Genomic DNA, 20,036 nt, shown 5'->3' on the forward strand with positions numbered 1-20,036 from the left:
ATACCCAACTGTTTAGTAAGGAGCACTGACATTTATTTCCCTTAGATTTTCAAATTAAAAAATGACAACAGCCAAACACTCTCGTCCAATCAACATCAGCCTAAGGTAACTGCACCATCCAACCCTCCCAACCTACCTGTTGCCCCACTGGAGCTCACACCCTGTAGAGGAATCTGCTATTTTAGCCTGGGGCACAGAACCTCTTGAATGGATCTGCAGGACTAACTCAAGAAGAATCAGAGACAGGCAGTAAAATCTTGGACATTTCTCTTAGCAATATTTTTTCTGGTATATCTCCTAGAGCAAGGGAAACAAAAGAAAAAATAAACAAATGGGACTACATCAAACTAAAATGTTTTGCACAGCAAAGGAAACCAACAAAACGAAAAGACAAACCACTGAGTGGGAGAACATATTCACCAATGATACATCTGATAAATTTATAAAGAACTTATAAAATTCAACACCAAAAAACACAAATAATCCAATTTAAAAATGTCAAAGTACCTGAATAGACTGCTCCAAAAAGGATATTCAGATGTCCAAGAGACATATGAATACATCAACATTACTAATCATCAGAAAAATGCAAATTAAAACCACAATGAGGTATTAACTCATGCCTGCCAGAATGGCTACCATCAATAAATCAGCAAACAAGTGCTGGCAGTGATATGGAGAAAAGGGAACCCCATTACACTACTGGTGGGAATGCAGGCTGGTGCTGCCACTATGGAAAACAGTATGCAGTTTCTTAAAAAAAATTAAAAATAGATTTGTCTTACAACCCAGTGTTCTCCTTCTGGGATTTATCTGAAGATACCCAAAACACTAATTCAAAAGAATATATAGGGTGGGCAAAAGTAGATTTACAGTTGTTCTTATCGAAAATAATACAATAAATAAACTCACTTTCACCAACTCACAGTGGAAAACCTACTTTTCCCCCACCCTGTGTGCACCCCTATGTCCATTGTACACTCTCCCCTCTTTTGATATTATTGAGTGAGTAGGAGATATGTAGGCATCATGAATTAAGGAGAAGAAAGTTAGTGTAATTGCAAAAACATTGAACGAAGCACTGACAATATAAAAACACCGGAAAAACAACTATGGTACTTCACAGATTCTGGGCTACTTGTAATTTTGTTACCAGATAGGGTCCCACCTCCAGCAAATCTGCATCATGCCAGCCTGCAGTATGTGGGTTTTTTACTTCATATAAGAAAGATTTAGCAACACGAGTTCAGGTGGGTTTGAGAGTATGTTTATTAATATTGGGGACAGCAAAAAAAAAAAAAAAGGAAGAAATTTTTTATTATTTTATCCTATATATTTTTTATTTTGTTCTTTCTCTTTCTTTTTCTTCTTATGCATTTTTAATTTTTTGAGGAAACTCCAAACAGTTTTCCATAGTGGCTGTACCAGTCTATATTCCCACCAGCAGTGTACTAGGGTTCCCTTTTCTCCACATCCTCACCAGCACTTGTCATTTATTGATTTGTTGATGGTAGCCATTCTGACAGGTGTAAGCTGATATCTCATTGTAGCTTAATTTACATGTCTCTGATGATTAATGATGTTGAGCATTTTTTCATATGTCTATTGTCCATCTGTATGTCCTCTTTGGAGAAGTGTCTATTCAGGTTCTTTGCCCATTTTTAAATTGTGTTATTTGTATTCCTTTTTTTGAGTTGGATGAGTTCTTTATATGTTTTGGAAATTAACCCTTTATAAGATGTATCATTGGCAAAGATGTCTTTCATACAGTGGGTTCCCTTTTCATTTTGATGCTTGTTTCTTTGGCTGTCCAGAAGCTTTTTAGTTTGATGTAGTCCCATTTGCTAATTTTTTCATTTGTTTCTCTTGCCCTAGATGTATCAGCAAAAATTCTGCTACATGAAATGACTGAGATATTACTGCCTATGTTTACTTCTAGGATTTTATGGTTTCACTAGAGGCTCGGTACATGAAAATTCGTGCACTCGGGGGGGTCCCTCAGCCTGGCCTGTACCCTTTCGCAGTCCAGGAGCCCTCAGGCGATGTCCCACTGCTGCCGCCACCTATGACCTCCCTCTATGGGAGGCAACCAGGAGGGCAATCAGGGGAAGGCACCAGGCCCCCATCACCTCACCACTGGTCGCTGCTGGTCACCACTGTCATCCCCCCTCCACCCCATCGCTGTCCCCTCCCTCTGCCCGCTGGCACGTGCCTTGGCTGACCTGGCCCCACCCCCTGCCAACCACTTGTTCCACCATTTGGTTGATTTGTATATTGCACTTTTATTATATAGGATTACATACTTTTAAGTCTTTTATCTATTTTAACTTTATTCTTGTGTATTGTGTAAGTTGGTGGTCTAGTTTCTTCTTTTTGTATATGCCTGTCCAATTTTCCTAGCACCATTTGTTGAAGAGACTTGTCATTTGTTGATTTGTTGCTGGTAGCCATTCTGGCAGATCTGAGATGGTACCTCATTGTTGTTTTGATTTGAATCTCTCTGACGATTACTGACTTTGAGCATGTTTGCCTGTGTCTCTTGGCCTTCCTTATGTCTTCTTTCAAAAAGTGTCTATTTAGGTCCTTTGCCCATTTTTTGATTGGATTGTTTATCTTCTTTTTATTAAGTTGAATGAGTTCCCTATAAATTTTGGATTAAACCCTTATCAGAGATAGCACTGGCAAATATGTTCTCTCATGCAGTGGGCTGTCTTGTTGTTTTGTGGATGGTTTTTTGTTTGTTTGTTTGTTTGTTTGCTGTACAGAAGCTTTTTATTTTGATGTAGTCCCATTTGTTTATTTTCTCCTTAGTTTCCATTGCCCTAGGAGCTGTATCAGTAAAGATATTGCTACAATATATGTCTGCTATTTTGCTGCCTGTGGACTCATCTAATATTTTTATGGTTTCCCATCTTACATTTAAGTCCCATATCCATTTTGAGTTTGTTTTTGTGTATGGTGTAAGTTGGTGGTCTAGTTTCATTTTTTTGCATGTATCTGTTCAATTTTCCCAACACCACTTATTGAAGGGACTGTCTTGACTCCATTGTATGCTCTTGCCTCCTTTGTCCAATATTAATTGTGCATAATGGCTTGAGTCGATTTCTGGGTTCTCTCTTCTGTTCCAGTGTTCTAAATGTCTGTTCTTGTGCCAGTACCAGGCAGTTTTGAGAACAGTGGTTATGTAGTATGGCTTGATATCTGGTATTTTGATCCCTCCAACTTTATTCTTCTTTCTGAAGATTGCTGCAACTGTTCAGGGTCTTTTTTTTCTAGATGAATTTTTGGAGAGTTTGTTCTAGGCCTTTGAAGTATGCCTTTGGTATTTTAATGGGGATTGCATTGAATCTGTAGATTGCTTTGGGTAGTATGGACATTTTACTGATATTGATTCTACCAATCCATGATATGGTATATTCTTCCATTTGTTTATGTCTTCCTCTATCTTTTTTTTCAGTATCCTGTAATTTTCTGAGTATGGGTCCTTTGCCTCCTTGGTTAAATTTATTCCTAGGTATCTTAATTTTTTTGTTGCAATGGTAAATGGAAATTTTTTAGTTTCTTTTTCTGTGAATGCATTATTGGTGTATAAAAAAAGTCGTATATTTCTGAGTGTTAATTTTTTATTCTGCTACATTACCAAATTTATTAATTCTAGTAGTTTTTTTATGGACTCTTTGGAGTTTTCTATGTACAATATCATGTCATCTGCAAATAATGACAATTTTACTTCTACTTTTCCAATTTGGATGCCTTTTATTTCCTCCTTTTGTCTGATAGCTATCGTTAGTACTTCCAGTATCATGTCAAACAGGAGTGGTGAGAGTGGGCATCCCTGTCTTGTTCCTTTTCTTAGGAGAAATGGTTTTAGTTTTTACCCATTGGGTATGATGTTGGCTGTAGGTTTGTCATATATGGCTTTTATTATGTTGAGCTTTGATCTTTCTATTCCCACCTTGCTGAGAGTTTTTATAAAGAAATGGTTTTGGATTTTGTCAAATGTTTTTACTGCATCAATTGATATAATTATATGGTTTTTATCTCTCAATTTGGTTATGTGATGTATCATGTTTATTGATTTGCAGATATTGTACCATCCTTGCATCCCTGGAATAAATCCCACTTGGTTATGGTTTATTTTAATTTTTTAATTGCAAATTAAACCTCTCTGAATGTCTTCCAGAAAAATTATTTTAAGATAAATATTTTGATAAAATAATTAACTTAAATCTCCAAATGGGATTTCTTCATATTTTTTCAATACTTCAAAAGGAAATTCCTGTATTCTAAATGTAGACACTAAGATCAATATTTTAGTTTTGCTTTTGAAAGTTTTTGCCATATTCTTAGTTTATCTCTGTCTATAAAATGTCAAAACAGTCAACCCAAATAATGAAAAATTTAACCAACCAATTGCTTTGGTATCTCTTAGACAGCATGTACAATTTGGGAAGAGAACCATCCATGATATTTTTAAATTTCTCATAGAAGTAATTACGTACAATCTACAACACTAAAAATAAATTACTAGACTCCTCACAGAATAAGGAGCAGAAATATATGTCATTTAAAACTAATTATAAGATGGAAAATGGCTGTTATTAAGGGTTTGAATGTGTTTGAGAAATTCTACCACTCTTTCCTCCCTTATATACTCTTCAGCTAAAGCGAAATGCCTCAACTTCACATTATTGACATTTTAGGCAGATAATTATTTGTTGTAAGTGGTTGTACTATGCATTGTAAAATGTTTTAGCTTCACCCTTGTCCTCTACCAATATGCTACTCAAGTTGTGATGACCAAACATGTCTCCATATATTGCCAAATGCCCCTGAAAGAAAAGAAATCACTCCCCCCAACCCCCGCCCTGAGAACCACTGGATTAAAGAAGCTCTGCATGCAGAAATGAAAGTCCGAATTGGAGGAAAAGCATTATTTCATTAATAATAGGCAAGTCCATAGTGTATCTTCAACTTCAAACCTTTATTTCCAACTGGTAAACTTTGCTGGAGTACTTAGGACTGGAGGCCTAAAAGAAGCTTTCTACTCTTCCTTGTAAAATGTATACCACACTGAAACCAAATAATTTGTACTCATAACTACTTAAAATCTACAATAATTTGGTTGTTCCTATTTTATTTAATCACAAATTAATTTTCAGAGGTTGAGAACTGTATTTCAACATTACTGATTTCCTTTGTAATCATATACATTTTATTTTATGCATTAAAGATATTCTGAAAATTAGTTGACAAACTTGAACAAACTGTGAAGAGTTCCATGGTACAAATATCCTGATTTAGATAATCCAGGAGAGACAAGGAACTGAAGCTTAGTCTGAGAGCTCTCAAAATACCTGAATAATGGTATAATGAAATATATGGATGCATGTTGTTTAAAGACTCAGTAATCATTTAAGATTTCAATTCTATTTGGGGGCTTTCATCTCTATATATTTCTGTTTTGACTTCAGTTTATTATAGTATTGATTGCTATAGTTTTGAATAAAAATAACAAGAATTGCCAGTGTTTATTAAGCACCAACTCTGTGCCAGGCATAATACTAGGTGAATAGAATATGAATATTGTTTGCCATAATGTGTTAACATGTATAGATCTCTGGCCTAGGGACTGAAAAATATTGATCCAAGAGATAGCTCTCTCTGCTTTGCCACAAACTGTGGTCTTAGACACATGGTTGTATCATTCTGAAATTATTTCATCACCTGTAAAGTGGGAATGATTACATTCATTATACATACTTTGTAGGATTTTTTATCAGAGGAGGCAATAGGAATGAAAGTGTAATGTATGACACACTATGAAAACTTCACAAGTATTTTAATACTTGATATTTTAAATTTTTATGTCAATAAATTTTATCTTCTTCCAAAAATACAAAAGAAATTGGCATTGCTAACAAGGATATGCAGAAATGTCTGGAAAAGTGGAAGTAGGTACCATATCACAAAAATTTACCTCCATTTCATTTTTTAAAATTACATTTTCTGATAGTTCTTTAAAAATAGTAAAACCGTAATCTCAAATATGAAATATTAGAGTTGGGCACCAAATTTTTATGTAATACTGGAGGCCTGGTGCACAAAATTTGTGCGGGGGTGGGGGTGGTTCCCTCAGCCTGGTCTGCACCCTCTCGCAATCCGGGACCCCTTGGGGTTGGCCGACTGCCGGTTTAGGCCCAATCAACCTGCAGTCGGACATCCCTCTGGCAATCTGGGATCCCTCACTCCTAAACACTTGCTGCTCACTCCTAACTGCCCACCTGCTCACTCCTAACCACTTGCCTGCTCACTCCTTACCGCTTGGCTCGCTACTCCTTAGTGCTGCCGTGGAAGCGGGAGAGGCTCCCGCCACCACCACTGCGCTCACCAGCCATGAGCCCAGCCTCTGGCTGAGCAGCGCTCCCACTGTGGGAGCATACTGACTACCAGGGGGCAGCTCCTACATTGGGCGACTCTCTCCTGGTGGTCAGTGCATGTCATGGAGACAGATCATTCCGGTCATTCCACCGTTCCGGTAGCTTAGGCTTATATATATAGAGAGAGAGAGATTAAGAGCTATGTAGCTAAGTATCCTATTTTTTAAAATAGAGGTAAACTTAACTTTGTATACACAAACAAAATATTTTACTTTATCCAATGAGCTGAATGCGTAACTTGATATGTGGCTTGGGCTATGAGTTATTATGCCATATATAAGTACTTTGGTGAAGTGTTGCAAGTTAATATACCTTCTTACTAATGATAAGGATTATGCTGATGAATTTTAAAATATAGTTTTATTTTTTATTATTTTAACATTAGTAGTGAATCATTTTTATTATTTACCTAAAATTGGTGGTTCAGTGTATAACCTGAACATACCTGAAGTTTACAAATCCTCAAACTAGGAATAGATGACTGTCTAAAGACAATGTACTTAAGAGGAAAAGCAGCCTGTAACAAAAATTGGGGGAAGTAATAAAGGGAGAGAAAGTAATGCATGTGTGTTATGTTCCTTCTCTTTTATTTCATAATCAAAAATCAATACATCTTGTTTGAAGCTGATGGATAAAGGCTGGAGGCAAAGCATATTAGAGTGTGAAGACAATTGCAAAAAGAGCTAAAAATAGAAACCATTGAAAATGATCACTTATGTCTAATGTGACTACTGGTGATGGGTACGATACAGAAGAATTTTAGGTTTCATTGCTGGTTTGTTTATTATTCTTGTTATCATTAACACAAAATTCAAATACATTAAAATGAAAAGCTTCCATAAAAAATATAAAAGGCCAAAAGTGACAAAACGGAAATAAGGAATTATTAGCATACAAATTACCATAGAATAAATGGAAGATTTTTTTCAGAAAAACCTCCTAAAAAGGAGGCCAGCATAAAAGATTTATGAACCATGGTTTCTCAAATTATAATATATCATTCTAATGCTTTCTAAACTCCATTGAACTACCATTACCTTGTTAGCAAAAAAGAAAAAGAAAAACAAGAAAGAAACTGCAAACATGGTAAAGTATGAATATAAATATAAATTTTGAAATATATATTAGCAAATTGATTCTAGTAGTATATTTAAAAAAATAGTATAGCATGACAAAGAAAGGTTTAGTGCAGAAATTTGAAAATTTAATAGATTTCAGCCTATTAATCTAAGTCATCACATTAAGGTTAAAGAAGAAAATCCATATATATGAACAATTCTAGATACTGAAAATTTGACATATTGTTTCCTGATTTTTGATCAGATGAGACAATAGATATGAAAGTATAATGTATTACTTCTTTTGACTTCACTTTTATATAATCAAAGCAAAGAATTTATTTAAGTAAAAATTTTCTGTATTGTTTTAAGTTGTTACATATTAATTCTACAGTTTTAAATGAAGTTAAAATGGTATCACTGCCTGGTCTATCAGTGATTGCAGCATAATCACTATGAACACACTCAACCTAATGGATTAATTAGTTATCCTTTTCTTTGTAGGCTTTTATATATTTTTTAATGAAGGTGAAAGCCCAAAATTGGCTCAATTGTAAGTGTCTGTTTGTTTCCTTTATTCCCTTGTTTCCTGTAAATATGTTTTCTTACCTGCTGCTTATATTGGGAAGCCAAAGCATGACATTGATTATCTTTCTCAGAGATGTTATAGAATTTTTTAAACTGTTTCATGAGCATATATTTATTTCTACATGTGCATGCCACATCAAAATTTCTTGTTAGTAATGGTTAATTCAAAGGAATGCACATACCTCAGGTCTAAAAATTGGACATGAATTCAACTTTAGTGCATATGTTTTCCTTTTGTCAGTCATTTTTCAAACTATCCCAATTTCACAATGAAATTTTACTGGAATTAAAGTTGAACACTTTAAAACTGTATAAGAAACTACCATCAGCCTGGCCAGCATGGCTCAATAGTTGAGCATTAACCTATGAACCAGGAGGTCATAGTTCAATTCCCGGTCGGGGCACATGCCCGGGTTGCGGACTTCATCCCTGGGTCATGCAGGAGGGCAGTGATCAATTATTCTCTCTCTCATCATGGATGTTTCTATCTCCCTCTCCCTCTCCTTTCCTCTATGAAATCAATAAAAATATTTTTTTTAAAAAAAAGAAACTACCATCAGCTACAATTACCCATTTATCCAAACCTACTCTTATGTTTTCTGCTTGAGCTTGACCATCTATAGTGAAAGCATAAGATAAATGATTTGGCTTTACTGGTCCATGTGCACCAACTAATTAGATTATAAACTTGAGTAAATTATGTGGGCCAATAAATTACATTTAAAAAATAAAGGTAGATAAAATAATGTGACTGATTATAAAGTTTTAAAAACAAAGTGGGGGTATGAATAGCAGACTACATGTTAGGTGCCTAAGTGGTGTGTGTTTTTCATAATCCTTTACTCTTCAACTTCCAGAAAACACAGAGCAGTCTTTCACACATAGAAAAAACCCAGTGCTTTTTCTCATTCCATTAAACAGAGACCATTTTTTCCAGATAGGTCCCTTTTGTTAACATTGTGATGAGATCATTCTTATAAGAAGCCCAACTTCTGGTGAATCTTAATATTTGAACATATTTTTGCTGTCATGATCATTTTGACCAATATGTCCTGAGTGAACAAGACCTTCATTTTAAAGGTGACAATTTAATAAGCCATGAGAACATTCATTTTTAATTTGAAACCAGCACAGACACTTAAAGAAAATCCCAAGCAATTTCACTGGGGATAGGCAGCTAATATAATAGGAGATTCTACATTCTCTGTCAAGCTTTATCACCAACTGCTAATGACATAACACATGTCACTAGACTTCTTTTGGATTTATTTTTCTAATAGAGGCCCGGTGCAAGAAATTCGTGCACAGAGGGCTCCCCTCAGCCCAGCCTGCACCCTCTCCAATCCAGGACTCTTCAGGGGATGCCCAACTGCTGGTTCAGGCCCAATCCCAGGGATCAGGCCTAAACCGGTAGTCAGACATCCCTCTCACAATCCAGGACCACTGGCTCCTAACTATTCACCTGCCTGCCTGCCGGATTGCCCCTAACTGACCCCCCCTCCCCCCCGCCGCAAGCCTGATTACTGCTAACCGCCTCTGCCGACCTGATCACCCCTAACTGTCCCCCCCCACCAATCTGGTTGCCCCAAACTGCCCTCCTGCTGACCTGGTAACCCCCCAAAGCACCTCTATGCTGGCCTGGTCACCCCTAACTGCCCCCCAAAAGCCTGGTCGCCCCTTACCGCCCCTCCTGCCAGCCTGGTTGCCCCCAACTGCACCCCTCTGCTGGCCTGATTGCCCCTTACTTCCCTGTCCTGCCAGCCTGGTCGCCCCACACTACCCGCTTCTGCTAGTCTGGTCGCCCCTCACTGCCCCCCTCTGCCAGCCTGTTCGCCCCCAACAGCCCCCCCATGCTGTTCTGGTCTCCCCCAACTGCCCCTCCTGCTGGCCTGGTCCCCCTCACTCCCCCCCCCCTCGCCAGCCTGGTTGCCCCATGCAGCCTGCTGTTTGGTTGTTTGGTCCCCCCTCACTGCCCCCTCTGCTGGCCTGATCGCCCCATGCAGTCTGCTGCTCAATCATTTGGTTGTCCCTCACTAAAACCCCTGCTGACCTGGTTGCCCCACTCAGCCTGTTCGGCTGTCCATTCAGTTGTTTTGGATGTGATGGCCCCTGGCTCTTTATATACATGGATAGGTAAAGCAAAGACTTGAGCTAAATGACCTCTAAAGTCTCTTGTAGCTTAAAAAAAGAAGGATTTATCTGAGAAACCATTATTCCACAGTAAAAGGAAATGGTAGTGGCCATAATTTAAAATAGCAATTTTGCAAAATTATTACAACCTTAGAAGCCCCAACATTCCCAAATACTTATATTTGTGTGAACACACACAAGAAAAGAATGCCCTACTGCACAAGTAGTACCATGGTTTTAGAATTCTAAGATAAACTGTTTTCTTTAGTAATATGCTCTTAAGAAGTAGCTTACTAAAGAAAAATGTATACCTAGATTTGGCCTTGTGAAGAGGCCTATACTTTGAGCATAAACTCTCAAATATTAATTTGAGGATCTATTCAACTAAAACCTGCCAGAGAAATTGCGCATATTTGTAGAACCCTGTGAGAATAAAGAGTATTATAAAATATTATAAAACTAATCAGAGTAAAATAATAGTAATTTGGTAATTTGTGTTAACTGTTACAACTGAACCTTTGAGTAATGACTTTTTTAAAAATGCAACTATAAATTTATAATATTATACAATTGTAAGTCAATTGTAAATAATATAATATAAGCTGAATTTTAAAGGAGAATTCTTAATGTTATAAATAAATTTGCTTTGGAATTTTGAGGAAACGAAATATTTTAAGGAACTCAGTATATATAAGTACTTTGAGACAAAATTTAAATATTTATTATATTGAGATCTTTTGAAGGGATTGAAAATAAAGAGCCTAATTCTGCTCTTAATCATATTCTTAATTTTGTTTACTTAACACAGATAAAAGTTTATTTGTGTCCAATAACTTTTATTTTCACTTAAACCATAACAATTACATTTTTGGTAGAATTTTATGGTTTTAGGCTATTTACATACACATGGAATAAGACATCCCACAGTATTTGGATTATAACCATTAGTGGCATCAATTATTTAACAGTAATAAAATGATAGCCAGGAAAAGAAAAAATATTTCCAAAAAACCAACAACTATAAAATACAGAAGAATAAACTTAAATTTGTAAGTCATACATAGAGGGAAATGCAAATTTTTCAGTAAGAAACAAAGGAAGTCTTGAGAAAAAAATGTTATCTGATGATGTTCCTGCCTTAGTGTACTCAATATTGTAAATATGACAAATTTCCTTAAATTAATTTTAAATATAATCTTATTTCAAATAAAGGGTGAATGAGATTTGTTTGGCAGTTGAGCCTAAATTTAAAGGTTTATCAGGGGGAAAGACATCAGAAACATCAATGAAAAAAATTCTAAAGTTAATGAGGAGAGAATCAAACCTAATAAATCACAAAAATACAATCTAAATGTATAATTCATATACTATTGTAATGGCCAAACAAAAATATATGGGAAATTTAAATAAAGTAAATTATAAAATCCAGAAACAGTCTAGTCTAAAAACAATTTAGTATATAATCAAGGTTATATTTCAAATTAATGGATAAAAGATAGATTACTTAATAGGCAATTTGGGCAACTTTCAAAACAATTGGAAAAGAGAATTACACCTAGATCATCATATTATATCATATACAAAATATAATTCAGAAGTATTGATTTGAATGTAAAAAATAAATAATTTTAAATATGATGTTAAAAACATAAAACATTACTACATGTGATTAAATAGTTAAAACTTACATACATACAAAATGCCATAGATAAAAATAAAAGATTGTATTTGGGGGAGAATACTTTATATATATATATATATATATATATATATATATAACAGTCAAAAGGTTAATATTCTTAATATACCAGTGAGATAAAGATTACCAGAAGCAAATGGCTAGAAGATTGTTAAAATATGAACTACAAATGGCCACAGTAAATAAAAGATAATGGTGTTGCCATTTACAGTTAGAAGAAAAATGTTGTCTAATATTGATAAGTTGTTAGATTATTGTAAACTTATGAAAATGTTATAATTTAAAATCTACATTTTAATGGTATACAGATTAACTTTATTCCTGTTTTTTGTTGTTGTTTTTTTGCAGTGTCTTGGTTTAGAAGGGCCTTGCCCTTATTTTTCTCTGAGGAAAAGAGATTTTTTTTTTTTAGAACTCTGTTGTGTGCAATGGCCTGTACTGAGTTGGGCCATGTGAAATGCAAGGGGTGCCTTTGGAAAAAAAGAAAGTCTACAGGAATCTCCTTTTTTACTTGGAAAAGATACTGGCTTATTTTGAAACAGTCAACTCTCTACTGGTTCTCACACTTAAATGTAAGTGCACATGAAAGGAAGAAAAATTCATGTATTATAATTGAGTTAAAATATTTTTAACCTTTGCATTAGGATTAGGGAAGTGAATTTTCTGATAAATAAAGAGATGCTCATAATATCTGATGTTAGTAAATATACCTCTGATATTACTTCTTGTTATAAAATAATTTACAGGAAAGGCATTATAATTAACTAGAGGCCTGTTGCACGAAGAGATTCGTGCAATAGGCCTTCCTTTCCCTTGGCTGCTGGCACCAGTTTGCCTCTGACACCCAGGACCCAGACCTTCACTCTGGCTGGGCTCGGGCCAGAGCCGGCCCCAGAGCCATCAGACTTCGCAACTCTACCATTTGGAGCCTATGTATGCAAATTAACCGCCATCTTTGTTGGGTTAATTTGGATACTCTCCTGATTGGCTGGTTAGTGTAGCGAAGGTACAGTCAATTTACATGTTTGTCTATTGTTAGGTAAGATAGTTTGAAACAAAAAAATACCTGGTTTGCAGTCCAGGCTCTTTTACATAGATTGAAGAGATTAGACTTAATTTCTTAACTTAGTTACTTAACTTCTATGAGGCTCATTTTCTTCATTTTATTCAAAGCAAATGCTAAAGTCTTTTCCATTTAAAAGAAAGATATGTAAGGCACATTTTAGTGATTTTGGAAGCACTCTAAGACCAGGCCTTTTTTTAGGAGAAAGGGCAAGATCATGAGTTTGTTGTTGGACATGTTCGATGTAAGGTGTCATTAATTTATCCCACAGGAAGAAACCAAGCCTGGAGATCAAAATAAATCCCCATTTTTGACTCTCTCTATCTTTCAACAGCCCAAATTCTTGATAGTGTTCTTTAAACTTGCTATTCTCATTATCTTACTCCTCAGTGCTCTCCAATCTCTCTTCGACCCCCATTACTCCATTGGAAAATCATTGATAAAATTACCATGAACCTCTATGTGGCTAAGTCTGGCAGGCATTTCAAACTTTATCTTACTTAAACTCTACTGGCTTTATTTCAACTCCTCACTTGTCACTTTTGCAGGATTTTTTTTACTCTCCCCAACCTTTAAAAGTTAGAGTTCTTCAGGGATCAGTTCTAGGCTTTCTTCTCATTCTCTACTCATTCTAGACTGTTTAACTTGTGTTTATTTCTTTGATTAATACACACCCTACATATTTATATCTGTACCCCCAAATGTTATTCTGAGTTTAAAGAATCATAACTTTACTTGACCTCTCCACTGGGATATCTCAAGAGCACCTCTTATTCAATGTGTACAGAACAAAAATTATAATCTCATCATCCTCAAAACTGTGCTTCCTTCCCTCCAAGGACTCATCCTCAAACCCTCCACTCTTTCAACTCCTAAAATTATTCATATCAAGTCTGGCCAATATTACCTCCTAAATATCTCTCAGATCTATCCATTTCTCTCCATTGCCACTACCTCCACACAAGTCTAAGCTATCATCATCTTTTGCCTGACCAATTCCAATAGCCTTTTAACCTCTTTCTCCACATCAACTTTTGTCTCCCTCTAATCCAGAGGTTCTCAACCTGTGGGTCGTGACCCCTTTGGCAGTCAAACAACCCTTTCACAGGGGTCGCCTAAGACCATCCTGCATATCAGATATTTACATTACAATTCATAACAGTAGCAACATTACACTTATGAAGTAGCAACGAAAATAATTTTATGGTTGGGTCACAACATGAGGAACTGTATTTAAAGGGCCAGAAGGTTGAGAACCACTGCATCTGTCTACCACTCTAATCAGAATGATATTTTTTAAACAAAAATGTCATCAAATCACCACTACCAAACTTCGTCCTACTTTCCCAACTGTCACACCTATTAAAAACCATCAATAACTTCCCATTATTCTTATAACAAATTACTTAATGTGGAGTACCTTGCCTCATTTGGATCCCATACTTTTCAAATCATGCCTTATACCATGCACCCTTTTATTTCTTACATTCCAGACATATTGGCCTTCTTTCTTAGATATTTAATAAGTTGTTTGTAATATCAGAGATGGGGTGGGAAAAAATAGGATAAGAAAGATACGGGAGTAATGGCCATTTTCCAAATACTGGCCTCTGATGCCCATACGCTAAACAGTTTAATGCCGAGCAACTTTACTATTAGATATTTTTTAAGAACTTTGAAAATAAAAATAATAGGTATATGTCATCATCTTTCTATATTAGACAACTTAACATGTAGAAATGTGTTAAATGTTGCTATAACCATTGCTTTAGCTGGTCTCTGTTGATATATTGCCTGCTTTGAATGTCCTAATGATGTTGAAAGCTATTTTCATATTTTGAAGTAACTCTGTATAATCAGTAACAGAAAAGTTTGTTGTTACCATCACTGCTTTAATAAATGCACCATCCATTTGCTCTGCAGAGAGCTATTTAAGTACATGCTAAGCAAACTGCATTCTTGAGTAAGCCATCTAAAAAATATATTCATTTCCACCTTGGTGACCTGCTTCTTGGCTCTTCGTTTCAAGGTATGACATTAACTATTAAGCCTTTTCTTTACATTCTCTTATTCTTATATTTTTCTATTTTTGTAGGATACCAAAGCTGATGGTTTTATACATCTACCTGAATTCAGAATTCACTTGGCTCCTTACTGCAGAAATAATAAGTAAGTAGTAGTAGGTCCTTAAGTTCAAGGTCCAGATCAGCACTGTACAACAAAAATATAATGTGAGGCACATATGTAAATTTTCTGATCCTTTGGAATACTGATCCTTTGGAATACTGATATTCCAGCATTATGTTTTGATTAGAGCTTATAATTAATAGATTTCATGAGATTAACACATTACTTCTATTATTTTCAAATTAGCACACTACTCTAGTTCATTTTTCACCTTCCTTTACTTTACTTACAAAATATCCAAAATATTTGTTACCGTCCTTTGAGTCTTTCTCTAATTTACTACATTATAATCCCTAGTATTTTGCAATGTTCTTCAAGTGATACATTGTCTTTCCTGTAGTCTTATTTACAATTTTGAGGGGAAAAACTTGGATAAATAATAATACCAGATTTCAAGTTATACTACAAAGCCACTGTAATCATAAAAAGACTGGTATGCAAGAACAGGTATATAGACCAATGGAACAGAACAGAGAACCCAGAATTTGATGCAAGCCATTACCCTCAATTAATATTTTACCAAGGAGGCAGGAGCATACAATGGAGTAAAACAGTTTCTTCCATAAATGGTGTTGGGGAAATTGGACAGATATATGCAAAAAATGAAACTAGACAACTAACTTACACCATACAGAAGAATAAATTCAAAAGGATAAAAGACTTAAAAGTAAGACTTGAAACCATAAAAATCCTAGAAGAAACCATAGGCAGCAAAATCTCAGACATATCTCATAGCAATATGTTTACAGATACATCTCCTAAGGTAAAGGAAACTAAGTGGAAAATAAACAAATGGGACTACAAAATAAAAAGCTTCTGCACAGCAAAAGAAACCATCAACAAATTGAAAAGAGAGACCACTGTATGGGAAAACATTTTTGTTGATGATACATCTGATAAAGGGTTAAATCCAAAATATATAAGGAACTCATACAACTTCACAAAAGGAAGACAAACAATCCAATTAAAAAATGAGTAAAGGGCATAAATAGACACTTCTCCAAAAATGATATACAGATGACCAAGAGACATGAAAAAATGCTCAAAGTCACTAATCATCTGAGAAATGTAAATCAAAACAGCAATGAGGTATCCTCTCAGACCTGTCAGAGTGGTTATCATCAACAAATAACAAGTGCTGGCAAGGATGTGAAGAAAAGACAACCCAAGTACACTGCTGGTGGAAATGCAGACTGGTGCAGCCATTATGGAAAACAGTATGGATTTTCCTCAAAAAATTAAATATGGATCTGCCCCAGTGATCCCACTTCTAGGAATATATCCTAAGAAACCTGAAACACCAATCAGAAAGAATGTATGCACCCCTCTGTTCATAGTAGCACAATTTGCAATAGCTAAGATCTGGAAACAGCCCAACTGCCCATCAGTAGATGAGTGGATAAAAAAGCTGCAGGACATTTATACTATGGAATACTATGCAGCAGTAAAAAAGAAGAATCTCTTACCCTTTGAGAAAGCATAGAAGGACCTGGAGAGTATCATTCTAAGTGAAATAAGTAAGTCAGAGAAAGACAAGTATCATATGATCACACTCATATATGGAATCTAAGTAACAAAATAAACCGATGAACAGAGTGGATCCAGAGACATGGAAGCATGGAAAAGAGTGTGGAAATCTCAGAGGGAAGGCACCAGAGGTAATCAACCAAAGACCTTGTATGCATATATGCATAATCCATGGACACAGACAATAGGATGCTGAAGACCTGGGGCAGGGGGTATGGGGACGGGCTAGAGGGGATCAATGGCGGGGGGGGGGGTGTCATACGTAATACTTTCAACAATAAATATTTTTTTCAATATATGTACATAAAACCATTAGCAATTTAGGATAAGGTGAGTCAATCAGCATAAAGTTGTTATCTTTACTTTTGAGAGGAAGGGAGAGAGACAGACAGACAAATATCAATGATGAGAGAAAATCATTGATCAGCTGCCTCCTACACACTCCACACCGGGGATTGAGCCTGAATCCCAGGCATGTGCCCCGCCTGGGAATTGATCCATGACCTCCTTATTCATACATGAATGCTCAACCACTGAGCCATGCTGGAAGGGCTCCTTTTGTTTATATGTTATGGCTTAATAAAGTCACATATAAGTGCTTAGTTCTATCAACCATGGGCTTATATGACATCAGGCAAATGATCAAAAAAGAAACATAATGACTCCTGCTTCTGCTCTGGCTAATATCTTAAAAGACATTTGATAATTCTGTTAATGGTTCAAAAATTAAAATTTTGAAGAAATTCAATTTAAGAACTTAAGGACAAATCCACCACTATTAAAATAGTGGAAAACCCCCTGGAAACCAAAGTTGTCCATTTAGACTGTTATACCAATGCTGTAAAATTAAGATTTTAGGGGATACCAATATAAAACTAATATATGTTAAAAGAATAAGTATATATAAGTTACTGAATGTTATACTTCCTCTATTATGTTAATCAGACTCATTACTGCTTATCATTTTTACTACACTTCAGAACACATATAATGAAACTTGAGGAGACTCAGAGAACATCAATAAATCCAATAAAAGAGAATATAAAAATATATTTCATGAAGAAAGCTTAAAGAAATTGTAATTTAATGGCAAAGAGTTATATAATTATATAATGTAGAATTTTTGAAAAGTATATGGAATGACTGTTGAACAAATGAAAAGAAAATTGCAAAGAAATATGTTTCAATTGAAGCAGAAGAGCTTGACTTATCTATAAGGTGACACACATTATCAGAATTGGCTATCATGGAAGGTGATATAGTTTTCACCTTTTAATACATTAACTCTCTTGGAGCCTTTAAATATTCAAGTAAGAAGTAGAAGTGGGGGAAAAAGCAAATTGTTCTCTTACCTAGCCTTCCCACTACAAGACTGCATAATTTTTTAGTGTGGACTTGAGATTTTGTCTAAACAGTACTTATCTGTGTTTCAGGCATTACTGTGAAAGAAAGCATAATTTTTCCACCTCTGGCCTGTAATGTAGAGGAGTGATTTATCTAACAGTGACAAGGATGAGGATGGAAAACTAGTGTTATTTTCAAAGTGAAGGAGAGTTAAGCTACTCAGAAGTCCAAGTCACTTGCCATTAGAAGTAATTCACTAAGTGATCAAAAGAACACAGTTTTAAATGACGAACAAAATTAGAACCAGAGTCATAGAAGCATTGAACAGACTGTCCAACCTATGAGGGAAGGCAGGGGGCGAGGGGGTAAGAGATCAACCAAAGGACTTGTATGCATGCATATGAGCATAACTCATGGACACACACAGTAGGAGAGTGAGGGCATGTGCTAGTGTATGGGGGCAGCTGGGGAGAGGTCAATGGTGGAAAAAGGAGACTTATGTAATACTTTAAACAATAAAGAATTTAAATTTAAAAAAGAACACAGGTTTATGGAACACATCACTCAAATTTTGTGTATACCAATTAAAAGTTCCTTACATGACACATAAGACCAGATGGATTTAATTGATATTTTAGAGGATTTCACCTCAAAGCAAGAGAATATACAAGTGCACATGAAACCAACATTATTCACAATAACCAAGACATGGAAATAACTAAGTGCCCATCAAAGGATGGTTGGGTAAAGAAGAAGCGGTACATACATACAATGGAATATTACTTGACCATAAAAAGGATGAAATCTTACCATTTGTGACAATGTGAATGGACCTAGAAGGTCAGACAGAGACAGATAAACATCATATGATTTCACTTATGTATGGAATAAAAAACAAACAGACAAATGAACAACAAACCCCATGAACAGGAAACTTTTGGTTCTATTCCTAGTTACAAAAGTTAGCTTCTAGTGACTATCATCAGATTATCTTCTTTAATGTATTTTTTACCTACTCTTTTGGTTTTGGAAAACATAAATCAAATTATTAACAGAACTTGGCAAATCACTTGCAGTAATATATCTATATCTATATCTATATCTATATCTATATCTGTATCTATATCTATATCTATCCTATATAATAAAGAGCTAATATGCAAATGGTTGTCACTCTCTCATGCCCTCACACTGGAGCTGGGGAACCTGATGCCGCACCCCCTGCCCCAGCACAGGGACAAGGGGACCTGAGGCCAGGCCGGAGAAACTGAGGCCGTGCCCCCTGCCCTGCAGGGTTTGACAGAGGAGGGGCTGGTCGGGCCTGAGTCTCATGCGATTTTGGGTGGGTGAGGACTTGACTCTGGGTCCCAGGGTGCTCCCCAGACTCTGACAGGAGGGAGATTTTCATATACATTTTACTAGTTTTCTTTCATCTCTGACAGTTCTATTATAGAAAAAGGGCAAATAGCAATATTAAAATATTTCCTCTAATTAATTCCCTTTTAATGTGCATGAATTTCAGGCACCAGGCCACTAGTATATATATATATATATTTCTATATATTTCTATATATTTTTATGTTGACCAGAACTATATCTTTTAAAATCAGGGTTTCTTCTTACTTTGGTCACCCCACCAAAGCAGAGTGAATTGACCACAGTAAATGCATTAATGTGACCCATACAAACTCAGATAGAGATAATCTCTTGTCCCATTTATATCTACCAACTTTGACTTGCTCCCCTTCCCTTTCATGCCTCACTAGAGTAAAGTGATAATATGCACCTAAAAACATAATAAACTTATTTTTCAAAGAAGAACAAACACTAATCCTCCTTTGACTATTCTAAAAAAATCCAAGAATAAGGTACAATTCCAAGCTTTTTTTACTAGACCAGCATTAGCCTAATTCCAAAATCAGAAAAAGACACTATGAAGAAAAAGAATTATAGGCCAATATCCCTGAAGAATGTAGATGCTAAAATTATCAACAAAAATA

The sequence above is a fragment of the Myotis myotis genome, unplaced genomic scaffold (assembly GCF_014108235.1).
Source record: "Myotis myotis isolate mMyoMyo1 unplaced genomic scaffold, mMyoMyo1.p scaffold_m19_p_4, whole genome shotgun sequence".
Taxonomy (NCBI): Eukaryota; Metazoa; Chordata; class Mammalia; order Chiroptera; family Vespertilionidae; genus Myotis; species Myotis myotis.